Here is a 24,171-nt window from a genome sequence, read left to right as displayed (position 1 = left end):
AATTAATAACTTTTTTCAATACAGTTAGGACTAGAATAGTAGAGTTCGGTGCTTGAGTTCTGGTGATAATTATTTGTGATCCCAAGTGTCACTGGAACACGGGAAGTCGAAGGTAAACCGCTGTGGATAATAAATGTTTCCCCTGTGTAAACCGAAGGGTAGACGGCTTAATTAACAACCATTTAACCATTGTTTGTGAGGACGCACATAAAAACACACAGCGTCATAGAAAACACCGACCTCACCTAACCTTCTTAGTATGTTAAGATAAGCATCTTATTGCTTCTTAATTACAATTATTACTTAACCTATACCGTTGATAGGTTAAGTAATAATTGTAAATAAGAAGCAATAAGATGCTTATGTTAACATACTAAGAAGGTTAGGTGAGGTCGGGTGTTTTCTATGAAGCTTTTCAAGGTAAACTAAAATATTCACAATCAATTAGTATGTCACATATGCACTTATTAAATAAGCCAATATTGACCGAAAGCAAGTGCGAGAACGGGTTGCAAGACGGGCTGCGGCCCCGTGTTGAATAGGGAGGTTTGTGTGTGTGGGGGGGGGGGGAGGGGGACGAGGGGGGGGGGGGTGGCATGGGCATGTGAGTGTTTGTGAGCCAGGGGGGGGGGGTGGAGGGGTGCCAACACACCCAACACCACCACATTAATCAACAACTTTCACAACCCCACTACGAAAGCCATAGAGGGGGGGGGGGGTCTGGCTCTGTACCCCCATGCCCCTCCTCAGGGTTCGACTCCCACCCCCCCCCCCAGGTGATGGGTGGTGGTGCGGGAGCCGCTACAACAACAACAACAACAACAAAAACAGCCTCATTAGTTTACAAGATTAAAATATAACAGCTTCGTAAATCTGTTAACAAGGAAATTCCTCTTAAGACAAATACGTCTTAAGAAATGTGTGTATAATGTGAGAAGATTAACGGGCGAGTGTGTGTTGTGCAGTGGTGGCAGGTGGTGGTAGGTGGTGGTAGGTGGTGGTAGGTGGTGGTAGGTGGTGATGGTGGTGGTGGCAGGTGGTGGCAGGTGGTGGCAGGTGGTGGTAGGTGGTGGTGGTGGCAGGTGGTGGTGGCAGGTGGTGGTAGGTGGCAGGTGGTGGCAGGTGGTGGTAGGTGGTGGTGGTGGCAGGTGGTGGTGGTGGTAGGTGGTAGTGGTGGCAGGTGGTGGTAGTGGTGGTAGTGGTGGTGGTAGTGGTGGTGGTGGTAGTGGTGGTAGTGGTGGCAGGTGGTGGTAGTGGTGGTAGTGGTGGTGGTAGTGGTGGTGGTAGTGGTGGTGGTGGCAGGTGGTGGTAGTGGTGGTAGTGGTGGTAGTGGTGGTAGGTGGTGGTAGGTGGTGGTGGCAGATGGGTCGGTCAAATATGGTATATTAAACTTTACGTTTGAACCAAAATTAGCATTCATACCCAAATGAAATTTGCAGAACGTGTCATTCCTTAAGCCTTAATAAATCTGGGTCACATGACGCCTATATTGAGGCCTGTGCGTGCGTGTGCGTGCGTGTACAAGTGTGTGTGTGTGTGTGTGTGTGTGTGTGTGTGTGTGTGTGTGTGTGTGTGTGTGTGTGTGTGTGTGTGTGTGTGTGTGTGTGTGTGTGTGTATGTGTGTATGTGTTAGTGCGCGCGTGAGTATACTCACCTAGTTGTGCTTGCTGGAGTTGAGCTATGGCTCTTTGGGCCCGCCTCTTAACTGTCAATCAATCGACTGATCCCTTCCCCCCCCCCCCTCCCCCAACTTGAGGTTACCTTGAGGTGCTTCCGGGGCTTAGCGTCCCCGCGGCCCGGTCGTCGACCAGGCCTCCTCGTTGCCGGACTGATCAACCAGGCTGTTGGACGCGGCTGCTCGCAGCCTGACGTATGAGTCACAGCCTGGTTGATCAGGTATCCTTTGGAGGTGCTTATCCAGTTCTCTCTTGAACACTGTGAGGGGTTGCCAGTTATGCCCCTTATGTGTAGTGGAAGCGTGTTGAACAGTCTCGGGCCTCTGATGTTGATAGTTCTCTCTTGAACACTGTGAGGGGTCGGCCAGTTATGCCCCTTATGTGTAGTGGAAGCGTGTTGAACAGTCTCGGGCCTCTGATGTTGATAGTTCTCTCTTGAACACTGTGAGGGGTCGGCCAGTTATGTCCCTTATGTGTAGTGGAAGTGTTGAACAGTCTCGGGCCTCTGATGTTGATAGTTCTCTCTTGAACACTGTGAGGGGTCGGCCAGTTATGTCCCTTATGTGTAGTGGAAGTGTGTTGAACAGTCTCGGGCCTCTGATGTTGATAGTTCTCTCTTGAACACTGTGAGGGGTCGGCCAGTTATGTCCCTTATGTGTAGTGGAAGTGTGTTGAACAGTCTCGGGCCTCTGATGTTGATAGTTCTCTCTTGAACACTGTGAGGGGTCGGTCAGTTATGTCCCTTATGTGTAGTGGAAGCGTGTTGAACAGTCTCGGGCCTCTGATGTTGATAGTTCTCTCTCAGAGTACCAGTTGCACACCATCCACCATGTGTGTGAGTACCACACACACAATCTCCAGGAAGCAGCTCGTAACAGCTGTCTAACTCCCCGGTACCTATTTACTGCTAAGTGAGCAGACCAATCAGGGTGAAAAACTTTGCCCATTTGTTTCCGCCTCCACCGGGGATTGATCACCGAACCCTACGACTACGAACCCCGAGCGCTGTCCACTCAGCCGTCAGGCCCCAAGTCAGTGTTTCGGTATTTGTGTCCCCACTCAGCCGTCAGTGAGTGCGTGCGTGCGTGTTTGTTTGTGCGAGTCCGTGCACGCACTCACCCCTCCTGCACACCCTGTTGCGTGTGTGAGAGAGCTTTTAATCACCAATATTGACAAGTTAATTACAAGTGCACCTCGCATGGGAGGGAGACTATAGGTAATGAGAGGACATGTGGGCACTCATCAGTGGGTGCACTCACGGAGGGGGAGTTACAGGGGGAGGGGGGACCCATCACCCCACACACGAGGGGGGTACACTCGTCACCCACCCCCCACACACAATACACACACTAGCAATAATTAGAGTCCGAGCCAGTGTTGGTGCGTGTTGTGAGACCATCTCAGACGGTCCGGTCCAGACCCACTCTGCTGGACTCTCCGGTCCAAGACCTCATGGTATGATGTTGGCCTAGACCTCATGGTGTGATGTTGGCCTAGACCTCATGGTGTGATGTTGGCCTAGACCTCATGGTGTGATGTTGGCCTAGACCTCATGGTGTGATGTTGGCCTAGACCTCATGGTGTGATGTTGGCCTAGACCTCATGGTGTGATGTTGGCCTAGACCTCATGGTGTGATGTTGGCCTAGACCTCATGGTGTGATGTTGGCCTAGACCTCATGGTGTGATGTTGGCCTAGACCTCATGGTGTGATGTTGGCCTAGACCTCATGGTGTGATGTTGGCCTAGACCTCATGGTGTGATGTTGGCCTAGACCTCATGGTGTGATGTTGGCCTAGACCTCATGGTGTGATGTTGGCCTAGACCTCATGGTGTGATGTTGGCCTAGACCTCATGGTGTGATGTTGGCCTAGACCTCATGGTGTGATGTTGGCCTAGACCTCATGGTGTGATGTTGGCCTAGACCTCATGGTGTGATGTTGGCCTAGACCTCATGGTGTGATGTTGGCCTAGACCTCATGGTGTGATGTTGGCCTAGACCTCATGGTGTGATGTTGGCCTAGACCTCATGGTGTGGTGTTGGCCTAGACCTCATGGTGTGGTGTTGGCCTAGACCTCATGGTGTGGTGTTGGCCTAGACCTCATGGTGTGGTGTTGGCCTAGACCTCATGGTGTGGTGTTGGCCTAGACCTCATGGTGTGGTGTTGGCCTAGACCTCATGGTGTGGTGTTGGCCTAGACCTCATGGTGTGGTGTTGGCCTAGACCTCATGGTGTGGTGTTGGCCTAGACCTCATGGTGTGGTGTTGGCCTAGACCTCATGGTGTGGTGTTGGCCTAGACCTCATGGTGTGGTGTTGGCCTAGACCTCATGGTGTGGTGTTGGCCTAGACCTCATGGTGTGGTGTTGGCCTAGACCTCATGGTGTGGTGTTGGCCTAGACCTCATGGTGTGGTGTTGGCCTAGACCTCATGGTGTGGTGTTGGCCTAGACCTCATGGTGTGATGTTGGCCTAGACCTCATGGTGTGATGTTGGCCTAGACCTCATGGTGTGATGTTGGCCTAGACCTCATGGTGTGATGTTGGCCTAGACCTCATGGTGTGATGTTGGCCTAGACCTCATGGTGTGATGTTGGCCTAGACCTCATGGTGTGATGTTGGCCTAGACCTCATGGTGTGATGTTGGCCTAGACCTCATGGTGTGATGTTGGCCTAGACCTCATGGTGTGATGTTGGCCTAGACCTCATGGTGTGATGTTGGCCTAGACCTCATGGTGTGGTGTTGGCCTAGACCTCATGGTGTGGTGTTGGCCTAGACCTCATGGTGTGGTGTTGACCTAGACCTCATGGTGTGGTGTTGGCCTAGACCTCATGGTGTGGTGTTGGCCTAGACCTCATGGTGTGGTGTTGGCCTAGACCTCATGGTGTGGTGTTGGCCTAGACCTCATGGTGTGGTGTTGGCCTAGACCTCATGGTGTGGTGTTGGCCTAGACCTCATGGTGTGGTGTTGGCCTAGACCTCATGGTATGATGTTGGCCTAGACCTCATGGTATGATGTTGGCCTAGACCTCATGGTATGATGTTGGCCTAGACCTCATGGTATGATGTTGGCCTAGACCTCATGGTATGATGTTGGCCTAGACCTCATGGTATGATGTTGGCCTAGACCTCATGGTATGATGTTGGCCTAGACCTCATGGTATGATGTTGGCCTAGACCTCATGGTATGATGTTGGCCTAGACCTCATGGTATGATGTTGGCCTAGGCCTCATGGTATGATGTTGGCCTAGACCTCATGGTATGATGTTGGCCTAGACCTCATGGTATGATGTTGGCCTAGACCTCATGGTATGATGTTGGCCTAGACCTCATGGTATGATGTTGGCCTAGACCTCATGGTATGATGTTGGCCTAGACCTCATGGTATGATGTTGGCCTAGACCTCATGGTATGATGTTGGCCTAGACCTCATGGTATGATGTTGGCCTAGACCTCATGGTATGATGTTGGCCTAGACCTCATGGTATGATGTTGGCCTAGACCTCATGGTATGATGTTGGCCTAGACCTCATGGTATGATGTTGGCCTAGACCTCATGGTATGATGTTGGCCTAGACCTCATGGTATGATGTTGGCCTAGACCTCATGGTATGATGTTGGCCTAGACCTCATGGTATGATGTTGGCCTAGACCTCATGGTATGATGTTGGCCTAGACCTCATGGTATGATGTTGGCCTAGACCTCATGGTATGATGTTGGCCTAGACCTCATGGTATGATGTTGGCCTAGACCTCATGGTATGATGTTGGCCTAGACCTCATGGTATGATGTTGGCCTAGACCTCATGGTATGATGTTGGCCTAGACCTCATGGTATGATGTTGGCCTAGACCTCATGGTATGATGTTGGCCTAGGCCTCATGGTATGATGTTGGTCTAGACCTCATGGTATGATGTTGGCCTAGACCTCATGGTATGATGTAACAGCAACGTTGCTCCGACGGAAAACCAATATTGCAGTCAGGTTGTGAGTTTGACGGGATGGAACTTTCTAAATAAAAAATTGAGTGACATTAATTCAACTGTTGTGGAGTGTTTGCCACAGTTTTACTCCCTCGCGTGTGGAGTGGGTCTGTGGGTGGTTACTCACCTAATTGTGCTTGCGGGGGTTGAGCTTTGGCTCTTTGGTCCCGCCTCTCAACTGTCAATCAACTGGTGTACAGATGTGTGTGTGTGTGTGGGTGGGTGAGGGGGGGAGGGTGCCTCGACTCGGCTATCTTGAGGTTATCTCGAGATGATTTCGGGGCTTTAGTGTCCCCGCGGCCCGGTCCTCGACCAGGCCTCCACCCCCAGGAAGCAGCCCGTGACAGCTGACTAACACCCAGGTACCTATATTACTGCTAGGTAATAGGGGCATAGGATGAAAGAAACTCTGCCCATTGTTTCTCGCCGGCGCCTGGGATCGAACCCAGGACCACAGGATCACAAGTCCAGCGTGCTGTCCGCTCGGCCGACCGGCTCCCCTTCAAGGTGAAAGATATACAAGAAAAATATTGACACACAAGAACTGCCTCTAAGAATCTTAAGGAGTCGTTCAGGATCTTGTATACCACATATGTCAGACCAGTTCAGGAATATGTAACGCCAGCGTCGTATTCTTAGTTCGTTAAACACAGCACGAAGCTTGAGTCCAAAGGCATACCATGTAAGTAGTTCCGGAGTGGAGAGGTGTAAGTTACGAGGAAACATTAAATGAACTAAACCACATGTCACTGTAAGAGTGGAGCAACTGCAGAGACAAGAACACACGAGGAAACACAGTGCTCAAATATACCCACACATTATAAGTAACTTTATTACTGTTAGTGCATTCTATTTGTTCCTTTATCTAAGACGCGAGGAGGAACCTGTGCAGTAGTCAAGGTGGAGGAACCTGTGCAGCAGTCAAGGTGGAGGAACCTGTGCAGTAGTCAAGGTGGAGGAACCTGTGCAGTAGTCAAGGTGGAGGAACCTGTGCAGCAGTCAAGGTGGAGGAACCTGTGCAGCAGTCAAGGTGGAGGAACCTGTGCAGTAGTCAAGGTGGAGGAACCTGTGCAGTAGTCAAGGTGGAGGAACCTGTGCAGTAGTCAAGGTGGAGGAACCTGTGCAGCAGTCAAGGTGGAGGAACCTGTGCAGCAGTCAAGGTGGAGGAACCTGTGCAGCAGTCAAGGTGGAGGAACCTGTGCAGCAGTCAAGGTGGAGGAACCTGTGCAGCAGTCAAGGTGAAGGAACCTGTGCAGCAGTCAAGGTGGACACACCTGAGAGCTGAAGCTCATCCCTCAGCACACACAGGTGAAGCACAACACCTATTTTCCTACAGCACTTGCGGAAACAGTGCCCCCCCCCCCCCCCCCCCGCCAGCAGTGACAGCGGACATGGACAAATATCTGGAGGAGAGAGTAATGGGGTGGACAGAGTAATGGGGTGGACAGAGTAATGGGGTGGACAGAGCAACCACTGTCAAGAGTTGACGTTGACAGAAGATAACACGAGTGGAAATTGAAATTCAGACGACTTGAAAACATAAAAATAACCATGATGCCACGAGCACCATAGCAATGGTTGCCAATCTTATAATAGCTTTGAAAATCCGGAACGAGGACGACCAACTTACAAGAGTTACTTGAGTAACAGAGTGCACTCACTGCCGAGCCTGGGAGAGGTGCACAAGTGCCCCCTTCCCCCACTGTCAACACACTCCTGGCGTCACTCCGGCCATCAGTCACCTTCAGGGGATGAGTGCTCAATAACCCACCACACTATTTATAGCAGCACAGACCTTTAACTGTGTCTGCAAGACAGGGGAATGTACAGACATTACCATTGTCAACACACTACAATCACCTGAGGTTCTGGCGCTCACTATGTTCTCTGTCAGATCTCTATCACTGTCCATGGAGGGCACAATAAAATCTTTATATGCTGCTTGTCACTGTATAACTGTGGCCACTTGGCCACGTCTGTGGTAGAACACAATAAGCACAACTGCTGCCACCACCCGAGGTCAACACACCCAAAACCAGCACCACTCAATTTGCCTATTCAAACTGAGGGGTTGTGCGTGTCACAGCTCCCGGCACTGTTACTGCCGTGAAGGGGAAGCCTTTCTCAACACTGTGTTCACCGCTCACACTCCCACTGTGTCCAGTTATTGTCTTGTGCGGCCGCCAAGATGCGCTCAGCCTCCAGTGGCTGACACACGCAGCTAAGGCGGCCTTGACGAGGCAATCCTTAACATGGAATTGTCACTTGTGGCCACGACCACCTCAGGTAGGATGGGGTGCACAATGGCGGAGCCGCCATACTGGATGTTGGCACCTGGCGGCTGTCCAGTCACGATGGGAGGTGTAGGGAGGACGCATCCTCTCATCCCAGAGGGCCCGCTCCTCTCAAACAAGGATGTATTCCCCTACATGAAGAGGGGACCTCTCCCATGCTATGCTTGATGGGGTTCTGGGAGTTCTTCTACTCCCCGAGCCCGGCCTTGACGTGTGAGAGTTTGGTTCACCAGGCTGTTGCTTGAAGAAAAAAGTAAATAACTATAGATTGTATTACACTTATTATTCAATTGTATAATAAGTGTAATACACTCTATAGCTATTACCTTCTTTTTCTTCACTTTGAAAATCGAACACGAGTTTTGGAGAACTGTTCTTCCAACTAAACCCTGATGCAAGAATACTAGTTAGACTCTTAGAGGGATAGAAGCCCTAAACCAGACGATAGTTAATACAGAATATGCTGTCATATTCAGTGAGACAAGATAACCTGCTGCCAGTATACACCAATATTATATTATATTTTATATATATATATATATATATATATATATATATATATATATATATATATATATATATATATATTGTTGAATATGAGGGAAAGGGTAAGATTAATCATTCTAACACGAATCTTCTCAATATTTCTTACGTTCTTCATCAGTGTCGGGAGTAATTGGTAAAGTAACTCTCCAAAATTCATTCTTTTTATTCCTGGTCTGATGCCTGAACGCGTTTCGTAATTCCTTATTACATTTTCAAAGACTTAATTTACACACAAAATACAATCATACTTCTACTCGTTTAGGGTGAGGTGATATGGCACAAAAGTTCTGGGTGAGGTGAAAGAGAAGAGAGAACACGAAACAATGGGAATGAGAACATAAGAATGGAAGTAACTGCAGAAGGCCTATTGGCCCATACTTCCTCTTGCTGCTTCTATATTCAACCCGTTCTCGCACTTTCTTACAGTCAATATTGACTTATTAAATACGTGCATATGTCACATGCTAAACATACTAGTTTACCTTGAAAAGCTTCATAGAAAACACCGACCTTACCTAACCTTCTTAGTATGTTAAGATAAGCATCTTATTGCTTCGTAATTACAATTATTACTTAACATATACCTATAATAAGTTATATTATTACTTAACCCATACCTATAATAAGTAATAATTGTAATTATGAAGCAATAAGATGCTTATCTTAACATACTAAGAAGGTTAGGTAAGGTCGGTGTTTTCTATGAAGCTTTTCAAGGTAAACTAGTATGTTTAGCATGTGACATATGCACGTATTTAATAAGTCAATATTGACTGTAAGAAAGTGCGAGAACGGGTTGCCATATTGGTTCGGGGTCTTGAAGTGGGTAGAACATAGTTGTGCATTAATTGGCTGTTGATTGCTGGTGTTGACTTTCTGATGTGTCTGTCTGATGAAAGATGTCAGTCTTTCCAGACAGCTGCTACGGGCTACTTCCTGGGGGGGTGTAACAATAGGAGGTCTGGTCGAGGACCGGGCCGCGGGGACGCTAAACCCCGAAATCATCTCAAGATAACCTTACAAAGCAACCAACACATGAATTTAGCCTTTTAATTGACAAGGTGTTGCACCTGATGTTCACCCCTGACAATTGCATCTAGAAAGGGATCGTTAAGAACTCCAACTCCATACAGGAAACAATATGCTATTAAATAAATGAAATGATACCTAGCGCCAGGCAAAGACATGATAGTGTGGATTATGAGACGCCACGGAGGTTGCTAGGCCTTTAAGCCCAGCAGCAGCAGCAGCAGCAGTAGCTCATGGGTCTGCTGTTAGTGTATTGCTGCCCTCCGGTCCCGACTGTCAGTTTACAGTGCACAAACACGCCTTGGCAGCCATATTTGTCTTGTGAGAGACACTTAAATTATCAAAATTATCCTGACGATTACCTCAAGTTTGTTTCTATGTCATTATAAGTAAGTCCAGTGGTAGAGGGCCACCTACCCACCATCAGGCCAGTGGTAGAGGGCCACCTACCCACCATCAGACCAGTGGTAGAGGGCCACCTACCCACCATCAGACCAGTGGTAGAGGGCCACCTACCCACCATCAGGCCAGTGGTAGAGGGCCACCTACCCACCATCAGGCCAGTGGTAGAGGGCCACCTACCCACCATCAGACCAGTGGTAGAGGGCCACCTACCCACCATCAGGCCAGTGGTAGAGGGCCACCTACCCACCATCAGGCCAGTGGTAGAGGGCCACCTACCCACCATCAGACCAGTGGTAGAGGGCCACCTACCCACCATCCGACCAGTGGTAGAGGGCCACCTACCCACCATCAGACCAGTGGTAGAGGGCCACCTACCCACCATCAGACCAGTGGTAGAGGGCCACCTACCCACCATCAGTCCAGTGGTAGAGGGCCACCTACCCACCATCAGGCCAGTGGTAGAGGGCCACCTACCCACCATCAGACCAGTGGTAGAGGGCCACCTACCCACCATCAGACCAGTGGTAGAGGGCCACCTACCATCAGGCCAGTGGTAGAGGGCCACCTACCCACCATCAGGCCAGTGGTAGAGGGCCACCTACCCACCATCAGACCAGTGGTAGAGGGCCACCTACCCACCATCAGACCAGTGGTAGAGGGCCACCTACCCACCATCAGGCCAGTGGTAGAGGGCCACCTACCCACCATCAGACCAGTGGTAGAGGGCCACCTACCCACCATCAGACCAGTGGTAGAGGGCCACCTACCCACCATCAGACCAGTGGTAGAGGGCCACCTACCCACCATCAGACCAGTGGTAGAGGGCCACCTACCCACCATCAGACCAGTGGTAGAGGGCCACCTACCCACCATCAGGCCAGTGGTAGAGGGCCACCTACCCACCATCAGACGAGTGGTAGAGGGCCACCTACCCACCATCAGACCAGTGGTAGAGGGCCACCTACCCACCATCAGGCCAGTGGTAGAGGGCCACCTACCCACCATCAGACCAGTGGTAGAGGGCCACCTACCCACCATCAGACCAGTGGTAGAGGGCCACCTACCCACCATCAGACCAGTGGTAGAGGGCCACCTACCCACCATCAGGCCAGTGGTAGAGGGCCACCTACCCACCATCAGACCAGTGGTAGAGGGCCACCTACCCACCATCAGACCAGTGGTAGAGGGCCACCTACCCACCATCAGACCAGTGGTAGAGGGCCACCTACCCACCATCAGACCAGTGGTAGAGGGCCACCTACCCACCATCAGACCAGTGGTAGAGGGCCACCTACCCACCATCAGGCCAGTGGTAGAGGGCCACCTACCCACCATCAGGCCAGTGGTAGAGGGCCACCTACCCACCACTGGTTCAGAACAGACAGTATACCTGAGGTTGTTCACTGCACAACCTCCAGTGCTCGGGTGGACAGACAGGGGTTGTAATGGTGTATGTTAACTTGGGTCAAGCTGGAGACGTCTGTAGTGCTGGTGTATACCGGCGGTTAGTATGACATTACACTCCTGTAGGGTGTCTACTGCTGGTGCTGGTGTTGCTAGGGTGGTGAGAGACGCTACACGGAGGGAGTGAGGGAAGCACATCACAGTCACAGTGAACAAGGGTGTCACTACCCACCTGGGAGACTGTAGGAGGTGGCTGGCGACGGAGGCACTGACGGTGTCAACACTCCCACTACAAAAGCTCCAAGTTACACTCTCGCCACTTGGACACTTTACACAGACTACACTAACACACCCCTACACACACACGCCACCCAAACCGCACTCAGATGTGACTCCAAGCACTAAGAACTCTGCCTGTCCTTCCGGGTCCCTTCCACACCGTCACCACGCTGAGACGACAGTAGTGGGAGGGAGTACCCGCGGTGAGTACTGTGGTGTGTGAACTGTGGTGTGGCTGGTCTCACTGTGGCAGACGACCCGCCCGGCCTGTGGTGCGGGTGTCGACGGTTGGCGGAGCTCTGCCACAGTACCTCCTCCCTCCACCACGGCCGCCACCTGACTGATGCCTCGCCCGCCACCACCACGCAACTCGGTCAAACTACCACCACCACCACCACCACCACTATCACCACCACTCCCACCAACAATACAACAAGGCCAGTAATCTGGACAAAAAGAGCTACACCTCACTATCCCCTAGTCACTGATAGATCAACACCACCACCTCCATCATCACTCCCACAATATCCTCCTCCAAGACCACTCTCACCATCACCAAAAGAACCACCGTGGAGACCAATGGGGCGAGATAAAAGGCCAGAAGAAACACTGGATAACACATTGGTCACTGTAGAAGAGGTAAAGACAAGCCTGGAGGAACTGGACGAGACAATACCAGAAGACAATGTCGCCACAGCTCCTGAAGGAGGCTCATCACTCACTTTATCACCTAATACCGAACATTATACATAAAACAAACAGGAGAGCTCCCAGAATACTGGGAAATGACAAATGTAATTCCAATATTAAAAAAGAGACAGGCAGGAGGAACTAAGTTACAGACACGAGTCTTTGATATATATTCTGAGAAAAGTCTTATTGACAGTAATCAAGAATAGTTGATAAACTTTGTAACAAGAGAATCATGGATATTTAAAAAGGAAAAGTGACTGACAAACTTGATGGAGTTCTATGACAATGTTACTAAGACAGGAAAGAGAAAGATGGCTGGGGAGAATGTACAGTACTTTCCTACATTGTCAAAAAAATCCTCTGCTAGTGTTGGTCAGTAAAGAGTGGTGAACAAGGTGGCGAGGCAGGCCGGGGTACCTGGCAACACTACAAACTGGGTAAGGGAGTACCTGATGGATACAACACAGCCACAGTCAGAGAGAAGGTTTCAAGATGGAGAACTATATAAGTGGAGTGCCCAAGCCTGCCACGGGTAAGTGGCAGGATTGGGGGACTCCACCAGAGCAGTATTCCAGGCGAAAGTAATTACTATAAAGTGCTAACCTATATAACACTTGGATATCAGGAAGAGCTGTGACATGGAAACGGAGTAAGGAAAGTGTCCAGCGAGTTGGACTATGAGGGATTGAACACCGACCATGCAAGAAGCAAGGTCGTCGCTATACCGATCAGTCTCAAGTGCTTTGATATACCTTCAGTGATGGGCCTTGTTATAGCTTTTGCGTTAAAATTAAACTGTCCTGACATTCAAATTCCTTGTTGATTCTGGACCAAATTTTTGGAGAGGTGGCTTCCACAACCTGTTGTTTCAACGCATTCCCTTTGTTGACAACTTGTACACGGATGGAGAACTTCCTCACATTTCTTACACTCATTTACGTGTCCCACTGACACTTCTGATTGTTGCCGCCGGAGGCTGCTAGTTATAGCTTTTGCGATAAATATAAAGAAAATTATATAAATTATTATACAAATAAAATACAAATAAATTATTATACAAATAAATTATTATACAAATAAAATTATATACAAATATAAAGAAAATTGTGCACACCAAGCTCACACTTATATCCTCTCCTCCTACTTTCATCACTCACACAGGCTCTTCTTGCCCACCTTTTATATTCCCCTCGGTATCTTCAATGTTGTGATCATATCTACTGATTCTTCTATCTTCTAGGGAGCGTGAAATTGTTTCCTTAACCTATGCTGATAGTTTAATTCTCGTAGCTGTGGGTACGTAGCTCAGAAGAGGACGCTCCTGCCTCTCACAGTTGCTAGACCACTGTGACATGGCCTGAGGTGCCATGGAAGACAAGCAAAACACTGATGTAATGTACACAGATTTCAGAAAAGCTTTGGACAAATGTGACCATAGTGTTATTGGGCTCATAATGTAGTACTGGCCAAGATTGTGCATAATTGTCAGAGCAGAAGAAAAAACTGCAGAATACTCGAAGATGATGTAGGCAAGCTACAAAGGTGGTTTGATTAATGGCTAGCAGAATTCAATACCAGTCAATGTTAGGATATAAAAATAGGGAGAACGAGAACCCTAAAACAAATATAAAGAAAATGACCATAAAGCAGATACAAAATATATAGCAGCAAGTATTACCCGAGAGACCCAGATAAATGGGTCAGCATCAGCGGCATGCTCGAAACTTTCAAATACATGCACAGCATTAAGGAACCTCCATAAGAAAACATTCAAAACCCTACACGGCACCAACGTGAGACCAGTCCTATAATATGCAACCTCGTCATGGAGTCCCTCCACTTAAAAAAAAAAACTTGAAAAGGTTCAGAGGTTTTCAAGGAGGCTTGTCCGTGAATTACGTGAGATAGAGGTACAAGGAAGGACTGAAGGAGGTAAACAGGGAAGACATGACAAACACCTTACAGAATTAAGAGAGACTGACAAGGAGGAAATGTTTACAGTGAATATAAACAGTGCGAGAGTGCGTAGAAATAGGAGAAAATGCTGCTCTAGCAAGGAGAAGACTGGAATAAACTAAACTAGGAGATACTAGGAACAACTCCCTCAAGATGGAAGAACTGAGGCACGACAATAGGTGAGAACACGTCGACACGACCGACATACAGTGCCAGGTGACACAGGCAGAGTATAGTATGTGAGGGGCACCAGGCGACACCTCACACCTGCAGAGTGGAGACCCAAGAGAGTGCAGGTTCACCACTAACCTCAAGCTGGAAAAGGATATCACTCCACCAGAAGACCGATAACTAACTGGCCGGGTCTGATAGCTGGAGCTCAATCGCCAGCCGCTATGCCCACTTATATCAACCCTTTGTGCCCACCTACACTTGCCTCTATACCCCTTACACCCACCACCGCCCTCAGAGGCCGGATACACCACCGCCCTCAGAGGCCGGATACACCACCGCCCTCAGAGGCCGGATACACCACCGCCCTCAGAGGCCGGATACACCACCGCCCTCAGAGGCCGGATACACCACCGGCAGCACCGGCTCTGGAAACGTTACTAGGTCATCGATCCGAAGACCTCCCGTCGCCCTGGCTTGTGTCTCCCGTCATCCTCCTGTTCCCGCCCCACCTGTCTCCCCGCCCCACCTGTCTCCCCGCCCCACCTGTCGTCTCCCCGCCCCACCTGTCGTCTCCCCGCCCCACCTGTCGTCTCCCCGCCCCACCTGTCGTCTCCCCGCCCCACCTGTCGTCTCCCCGCCCCACCTGTCGTCTCCCAGCCCCACCTGTCGTCTCCCCGCCCCACCTGTCTCCCAGCCCCACCTGTTTATCAACAATGATTCCAGGAAGATAAAGAAGTTCACAATACCATTAGGAGGCGCACCCGGTATATGGAGGCCAGGCCTGGTCACGTGACGTCCCACAGGCCCTAAACGCTGGGGACACCGCCCCACGTCCCAGGGAACCCTGTAGAGCAGCGGTCTAGAGTTGACCGGAGCTCTACCGGTCCACGCCTCACACCGGTCACATGACTTACCAGTAATATGGAAAACAATGGTATTCAATCCATGTCAACACATTTCTTTTGATTAGAAAGATCTTGTTTTTCTTGTATTAAACTTGATCAATTTGACAAAATATTGAAGACATTAGAAGCAGCCCATAATGCTACGCTGGTGGCACATGTTCTATACACATATTTCTATACATAGTTCTATCTATATGGGAGCCGGTCGGCCGAGCGGACAGCACGCTGGACTTGTGATCCTGTGGTCCTGGGTTCGACCCTAGACGCCGGCGAGAAACAATGGGCAGAGTTTCTTTCACCCTATGCCCCTGTTACCTAGCAGTAAAATAGGTACCTGGGTGTTAGTCAGCTGTCACGGGCTGCTTCCTGGGGGTGGAGGCCTGGTCGAGGACCGGGCCGCGGGGACACTAAAAAAAGCCGCGAAATCATCTCAAGATAACGTCAAGAAGATAACCACACATTGTACAAGAACATTTGGTATATGTGACTATGATATAATAGTCGAGACAATGAGAGGTAATGAGGTACCGGGGAAGTGGTGGTTCAACTGCCTGAAGCTCATATTACAATGACTAGCAGAAAATTAAACATTGTCAGTGTAGAAGGGAACGATGCTTGGTTACCTTCAGGTGATTTCCGGGGCTCAGCGACCCCGCGGCCCGGTCCTCGACCAGGCCTCCTCGTTGCTGGACTGGTCAACCAGGCTGTTGGACGCGGCTGCTCCCAGCCTGACGTATGAGTCACAGCCTGGTTGATCAGGTATCCTTTATCGAGTTCTCTCTTGAACACTGTGAGGGGTCGGCCAGTTATGTCCCTTATGTGTAGTGGAAGCGTGTTGAACAGTCTCGGGCCTCTGATGTTGATAGTTCTCTCTTGAACACTGTGAGGGGTCGGCCAGTTATGTCCCTTATGTGTAGTGGAAGCGTGTTGAACAGTCTCGGGCCTCTGATGTTGATAGTTCTCTCTTGAACACTGTGAGGGGTCGGCCAGTTATGCCCCTTATGTGTAGTGGAAGCGTGTTGAACAGTCTCGGGCCTCTGATGTTGATAGTTCTCTCTTGAACACTGTGAGGGGTCGGCCAGTTATGTCCCTTATGTGTAGTGGAAGCGTGTTGAACAGTCTCGGGCCTCTGATGTTGATAGTTCTCTCTTGAACACTGTGAGGGGTCGGCCAGTTATGTCCCTTATGTGTAGTGGAAGCGTGTTGAACAGTCTCGGGCCTCTGATGTTGATAGTTCTCTCTTGAACACTGAGGGGTCGGCCAGTTATGTCCCTTATGTGTAGTGGAAGCGTGTTGAACAGTCTCGGGCCTCTGATGTTGATAGTTCTCTCTCAGAGTACCTGTTGCACCTCTGCTTTTCAATGTGGGTATTCTGCACGGTCTGCAGAATACCCACCACCTGCAGAATGCCAGATGCCAGGTACTTCCTCACACCTCAGGAAGGCAGTGAAGGGTGCCAGGTACTTCCTCACACCCCAGGAAGGCAGTGAAGGGTGCCAGGTACTTCCTCACACCCCAGGAAGGCAGTGAGGGGTGCCAGGTACTTCCTCACACCCCAGGAAGGCAGTGAGGGGTGCCAGGTACTTCTTCACACCCCAGGAAGGCAGTGAGGGGTGCCAGGTACTTCCTCACACCTCAGGAGGGCAGTGAGGAGTGCCAGGTACTTCCTCACACCTCAGGAAGGCAGTGAGGAGTGCCAGGTACTTCCTCACACCTCAGGAAGGCAGTGAGGAGTGCCAGGTACTTCCTCACACCTCAGGAAGGCAGTGAGGAGTGCCAGGTACTTCCTCACACCTCAGGAAGGCAGTGAGGAGTGCCAGGTACTTCCTCACACCCCAGGAAGGCAGTGAGGGGTGCCAGGTACTTCCTCACACCCCAGGAAGGCAGTGAGGGGTGCCAGGTACTTCCTCACACCTCAGGAGGGGAGTGAGGAGTGCCAGGTACTTCCTCACACCTCAGGAAGGCAGTGAGGAGTGCCAGGTACTTCCTCACACCTCAGGAAGGCAGTGAGGAGTGCCAGGTACTTCCTCACACCTCAGGAAGGCAGTGAGGAGTGCCAGGTACTTCCTCACACCCCAGGAAGGCAGTGAGGGGTGCCAGGTACTTCCTCACACCCCAGGAAGGCAGTGAGGAGTACCAGGTACTTCCTCACACCCCAGGAAGGCAGTGAGGGGTGCCAGGTACTTCCTCACACCCCAGGAAGGCAGTGAAGGGTGCCAGGTACTTCCTCACACGCCGTGCCAAAAGTTGCCTCCCAAACCTCGTTACTGCGGCCCCACGCACCTGCCACATTATCTAGCGATGTTTTTAAGTGTCACGGGCGACAGCTACTGAGAATGTTCGCCTGCTGCTGCTGCTGTTGTCGCTGCTGATGATGATGCTGATACTGTTATTGCTGCTGCTGCTGCTGCTGCTGTTGTTGTTGCTGCTGCTGTTGTTATTGGTATGGTTGCCTCCGGATAAAGGAGGTTGTGATTTTTTGCAGGGATATTCCTGGGCGGGCCCTAAGCCTCTGGCTGGCCCACTGGGAGGGCCCTAAGCCTCTGGCTGGCCCACTGGGAGGGCCCTAAGCCTCTGGCTGGCCCACTGGGAGGGCCCTAAGCCTCTGGCTGGTCCACTAAGTGTTGCTTGTTTCTGTTTTACTTGGGCGGAGTATGAGTATTTATGACTCGTATGGTCACTTCTGTAAGATTTTGCCATATGTGTTTAACAACTGCTCTGTTGAAACTAAGTTGAAATCTTAATGGGTTTGTAACTGTGCACTGTGTTAGATAATGTTCCAGTGGTCTGTTGTGGTTGTAACTGTGCACTGTGTTAGATAATGTTCCAGTGGTCTGTCGGGCATTTCTCCACAGTGTTGACATTTCCTTTCATCTTCCAGAACCTGTAAGCCTATTTCCCATGCACATGGGTATCCAAGCCTGATGCGATGTAAGTGTACTTCTGTTGCTCTACTGCTCCCTGTCATCAAACTAAGTGGTTCGTAATTGGTTGAATTCTTGTACCAACCCGCAGATCCTGATGTTGCAACTGCTGTGTTGTGGTCACTGTACATCTTTTGCATTGCTCTGTTTCTAATTACTTTCTTAATCTGTGATAGACTCTGTGGTATGCAAATGTCTACATTTCTTCTCTTAGTCGCAAGTTTTACAGCTTCGTCAGCAATGTCATTTCCTATTATTCCCACATGACTTGGCACCCAGTTGATAAGTACCCGTCGGCCTTGTCGTTTGAGTGTTTGGTGATGGTTGGTAATTACTACCAGATCACCTGGGCATGACAGGGGCCGTACAAGGTATGTCAGATATGGCAGCTGGGTATGTCAGATATGGCAGCTGGGTATCTACAGGCCAGGGAGGGTACGCTAATTACCAGGTGGCCCCAGCCAGCAGCATGCCCCAAGTGGCCAGACCCCAGCCGGTCTCTCCCACTGATCACACCTCTATCACGGTCTCTCTTAAGACCCACGGGACGTGGTCTCGTAAAATGTGGTCCCGTGAGATGTTGAGCCAAGGGAATATCATCATACCGAGTTAGTACCTTGGGCCAGTGCTAGTCAAGCACCCACGCCGCCACGTACGGAACCTGTACATCTTCCCTCAGCCATGGCGGCTGGCTGTGTGTATTCATTAACAGTTTACGAGCTTCGAAAACCCGGAGCCACAATATGAAGCCCACGGTGGTAAACTGGCCAAAGCCTCCCAGGTCTACAACACGCCCACACTGAGCGCCCCACGCCCATCCTGGGGGGGGGGGGGGTCACGAGACAGTGGCAAAGGGAAGAGTGACAGCGTGGGGGGAGGGGGGGGGGTAGACACTTTAAGGCACCACGTGGGAACACCTTAAACAAGCAACAAGCCGCCGCCAATCACCTTACACCTCACAATAAAGAGGAACTGTTATGAGGCGCCTCCCCCCCCCCTGGCCCTGTTAAATCAGCGTCCCTTTAAAGCACATTCCGCTTTATCCATGGTCCTACCAGCCAGCTGCTCTTTTAAAAGGACCGCTTGAATGATAAGTTTGCACGTCCCAGTTAAAGGAGACGGCTGGATATAGGGAACTTGAAGTGAACATCTGAGCTCTCTTAACACTTTGGTCCGGTTAAAGAGCAGGAACCCCTAGATGGTTCACCCCAGCTGGTTCGCTGCACCTGCTTGACCATAGCTGGTTCATCACAACTGGAGCATACCTGGATCTTACCTGGCGAGGTCTCTGGAGTTCTTCTACTCCCCGAGCCCGGCCTGAGGCCAGGCTCGACTTGTGATAACTTGGTCCAACAGGCTGTTGCTTGCAGCGGCCCGCAGACCCACATATCCACTACAGCCTGGTTGTTCAGGCACTTCTTGCAAGAACTTATCTAAGTGCCTCTTGAATACATCCACTTTTGTTCCGGCAATATTTCTAATGCTTGCTAAGGGGGGGGGGGGTTGTCGAACAGCTGTGGACCTCTGATGTTCAGTGTTCTCTGATTGTGCCTATGGCACCTCTAATCCTCACTGGTTCTATTTTGCATTTCCTTCCATACCTTTCGCTCCAGTATGTTGTTATTCTACTGTACAAATGTGGGACCCGGCCTTCCAGTATCTTGCATATAATTTGATATTCTCCCTCGTCCCCTTTCCAGAGAGTACATTTGGAGAGCTTTAAGACGGTTCCAATAATCCAATAGACGACGATAAAATAATGTTTTATCGTCGTCTACGCGTGCCGTAGATGTTCTCCGTATTCCCTCTAATTCAGAGATCTCTCTCGCTCTGGAGGTGGAAGAGAGTACCAAGCAGTACTCAAGACGGGACAGCACCAGTGAGTAACAAGAGTATTGTGGTAGAATCCTGGATTTAAGGTCGTGGAATCATTACGGCCACCATGACGGCACCTTACTTACCAGGAAGTGTACTTTATCCCTCAAGATAATCCTGGACTAAAGTCAACTTTCAGTTATACATTCACCGAGAAAGGAGTATACACTCTGTGTATACACCCTGTGTGTGGGGAGCGGGGCACCTCTGGTAGCTCTTAGGAGTCCTCTACCACAAGAGTGGTAGAGGTGTAGTGAGATGAGTTTGTGGCTGGGTGGGCAGGGAAAAGAGAGACAGAGAGAGAGAGAGAGAGCCAGCCAGCACCACACGCCTACACCAGGCAGGACGACGAAAAATAAATTAGTATGAAAGAGAGCAACAAAGGACTAATGAATGGTTTTTCCAGAGTGTAAACAGTGGCAGCGCCGATGGCTCGACACCTGACACATGTTGTACTCCAACACGTGTACCAACACCTTCAACTGTGGTACTTTTCAACACCTACAACAATAATACCAACGGCAGTATTATGCGCGTCCTCTGGGCCAGTCTGGTGGGCTGGTCTCCTCACAGGAGTGGGCTGGTCTCCTCACAGGAGTGGGCTGGTCACCTCACAGGAGTGGGCTGGTCGCTTCACAGGAGTGGGCTGGTCTCCTCACAGGAGTGGGCTGGTCGCCTCACAGGAGTGGCCTGGTATCCTCACGGGAGTGGGCTGGTCGCCTCACAGGAGTGGGCTGGTCTCCTCACAGGAGTGGGTTGGTCTCCTCACAGGAGTGGACAAACATGCACACAGCGCCCTAAGCCTGGCCTTCCGCATGTTAGGTAAGGGAGATAGTGCCAGACAAGCAAGCAACCCTCCCCTCCCCCTCATAAACATGACCCCACAGTAATATTTGTCGTCTTCCCATGATAGCATATAACTCCTTGCCTGCCTCCTCCTCCTCCCTGCTGTGAGCGCCCCCTCACTCCCACCAGACTTACCAGAGTGGTTTACCTTCTTGAGGTTATCTTGAGATGATTTCGGGGCTTTAGTGTCCCCGCGGCCCGGTCCTCGACCAGGCCTCCACCCCCAGGAAGCAGCCCGTGACAGCTGACTAACTCCCAGGTACCTATTTACTGCTAGGTAACAGGGGCATTCAGGGTGAAAGAAACTTTGCCCATTTGTTTCTGTCTCGAGCGGGAATCGAACCCGCGCCACAGAATTACGAGTCCTGCGCGCTATCCACCAGGCTACGAGGCCCCTCGTAGCCTTACCTGTAGGGAGCCTTACCTGTAGGTTCCCTACCTTACATGTAGAGAGCTGCCAACACCACAGCTGACAGGAACTCATATGACTTTCACGATAATCATTTACAGGAACGAGAAACCACATATACAAACGGTGATGAATTGACCTAACTACCATTTTCTATGCAGGTGAGTACAGGACTAAGTACCATTTTCTATGCAGGTGGGTACAGGACTAACTACCATTTTCTATGCAGGTGGGTAGAGGAGTCATGTACCCACCTGTTAACAGGTTGAGAGCGGGTAGTGCCCGCACCTCACGCTAAACTATACCCGCTGGTTTACCCTGGAATACAATCCTTAACAACCAGGAACCCAATTACTGCTGGGTGAACAGAGGCGAACAGTTAAGTATTAGCGCCCAGTCAATCCTCCCTAGCCAGGACTAATGGCTCGCCAGGCGCGGGGGTGAAGGTGTTACCACTGTGCCACCTCGACTGTTCCTATCCATGTCCCCAGGAGCTATGTTGCTTTACCCTCAACACCTGTCTATCCACCTTATCAGTAAGGTGGATAGTGTGTGTGTGTGTAACAGAAATATGTAAGATATATGATAGACAAAATAAATACGCTAGACAACACACGGTTAGAAAGGCGGGGTCCAAGAGCTAACAGCTTGATCCTGCAGATACAAATAGTAAAAACACACCCACCCACACACACACACACACACACACACACACACACACACACACACACACACACACACAGTACACCTTTAATTTTCTTCTAAATTTAGCAGGTGTAGTGGTGGAGTTTGGGTAGCTGGTGCCACACCTGCCTCCCCTGGCAGGGGCTACACCTGCCTCCCCTGGCAGGGGCTACACCTGCCTCCCCTGGCAGGGGCTACACCCCTTACCCTTGATCATGTGTTCATGCCCCGTCTACAATCACCCACCAGTACCCCCCTCACCCCTCCCCTCCCCCCCCCCCCCGTAAGGAGGGAGGGAGGGAGGCGGCCCAGCCACAGGTCACGGGATGGGCATAGGGTCCACCGACCCCCATGGGATGGGTATAGGGCGCATAATAAATAAATAAAAAAAAAAGTATTGATATCTAATTATTACTACTCTCTCGCCTCTCCCTCCCTCCCCAGTCTCGACTCTCACTCCTCTCTCTCCCTCTCTCCCTCTCTCACCTTCCCTCACCTTCCCTCCCTCACCCTCTCACCCTAATACAAGGGTCCAGCCACGTCAATGTTGACCTTTAACCCCCCCCCTACCCCCTCTCTACCCCCCCCCCCTCCACCTCTGTATAACTGGTGGTCAATAATCTTGTCTCTGGCGGCAATCTTTAACTGCTCACATAAAAAGTATGTCACTTTATTCTTTAAAGTAACTAATTTCTTCAGTTTTAAAAGTTTTGTGAACCGTTTGTTACGACAAACGTTCATCACGTCAACGTTTGTCCCGTCAAACGTTTGTCATCTCAATTACCGGAAACATTTGTCACCTCAGACGCTAGTGGCCTCAAACGTCTTAAGTAGTCATATGGTGCGCTTAATCTTTGTTTAGATAGCTGGGATATGAGGACCAGCAGCTGGCTACTAGCAATACACAAAGTGTATATTAGCTGGTTATTGACTGCTGTCAATCAATAACCAGGTAATACATAGTTACACTCTACCCACCTCAAGACCCCGGGGCCAGCGCAGAAGCAGGACGGAGCAGCAACAGGAAGGGAAGCAACCAGAGAATATAAACTGCCAACATCTCACACTCTAAACTAAAATATATAATTATTATACATAGATTTTGGTTGTCGAATTACAAATTATTTTTCTTAATATTATTTATTGGTCGAGTATTTCGCAAAACTAATTTGATTAAATCATGTAATAACTTGCTAGTTGTCAATTGTTGAATAACTTGCCAACTGTCAATTGTTGAATAACTTGTCAACTGCCAATTGTTGAATAAAGAAAAAGGCGAGTACATTTATATTGGGTGGCCAGTGATAGCCTGGGTGACGTCACAGTGCCGGACACCTCTCTGGGCTAGTGTTGCTAAGTGGCACTCATGGTGTCCTTGGTGGTGGTGCCAGGGCCACGAGTGGCACCCAGGGTATGCTGCCGGGGTGCCACTGCTGCTCTACACCTCCTACACGCGGTGTACCTTCAAGTACACCACACGCATACCAACGAACCACACACACACACACACACACACACACACGGGGACACAGGTGGAAACTGAGTGCCCAAATGAGCCACAGAGATATTAGAAAGAACTTTTTCAGTGTCAGAGTAGTTAACAGATGGAATGCATTAGGCAGTGATGTGGTGGAGGCTGACTCCATACACAGTTTCAAGTGTAGATATGATAGAGCCCAATAGGCTCAGGAATCTATACACCTGTTGATTGACAGTTGAGAGGCGAGACCAAAGAGCCAGAGCTCAACCATCGCAGGCACAACTAGGTGAGTACACCCCTCCCCCCCCACCTCAGCGAAGGCAGTGCATCATCAGCTTTAAGGTCTAACTCCGCCAATGCCTTCTTGCCTCCCCCCCCTTCCTTGACCCCACGTGTGCCTTAACCTTTGACCTTACTCCCCACGGGTCATGACTCCTGCCCCGCTCCCTCCCTATCTTCCTCATTGTCTCTCCCACTCCCGTCTCCCTATCTCAGTCACTGTCTCTCACTCTTAATGTGTCTCACTCTGTCTCTCTCACTCTCCGTGTCTCTCACTCTCCCTGTGTGTCTCATTCTCACTGTGTGTCTCACTCTCACTGTGTCTCATTCTGT

General features: G+C 50.2%; 1 protein-coding gene across 1 annotated transcript in view; it reads right to left on the bottom strand.

Annotated features, from left to right (window-relative positions):
• The window catches only part of LOC123775002 (hypoxia-inducible factor 1-alpha), a gene marked incomplete in the record, with an annotated part of 263,924 nt that overhangs the window by 9,314 nt on the left and 230,439 nt on the right, over window positions 1-24,171 (bottom strand).

The sequence above is a fragment of the Procambarus clarkii genome, chromosome 92 (assembly GCF_040958095.1).
Source record: "Procambarus clarkii isolate CNS0578487 chromosome 92, FALCON_Pclarkii_2.0, whole genome shotgun sequence".
In the NCBI taxonomy this organism is placed as follows: domain Eukaryota; kingdom Metazoa; phylum Arthropoda; class Malacostraca; order Decapoda; family Cambaridae; genus Procambarus; species Procambarus clarkii.
This window is presented reverse-complemented; position numbering and strand designations above follow the sequence as displayed.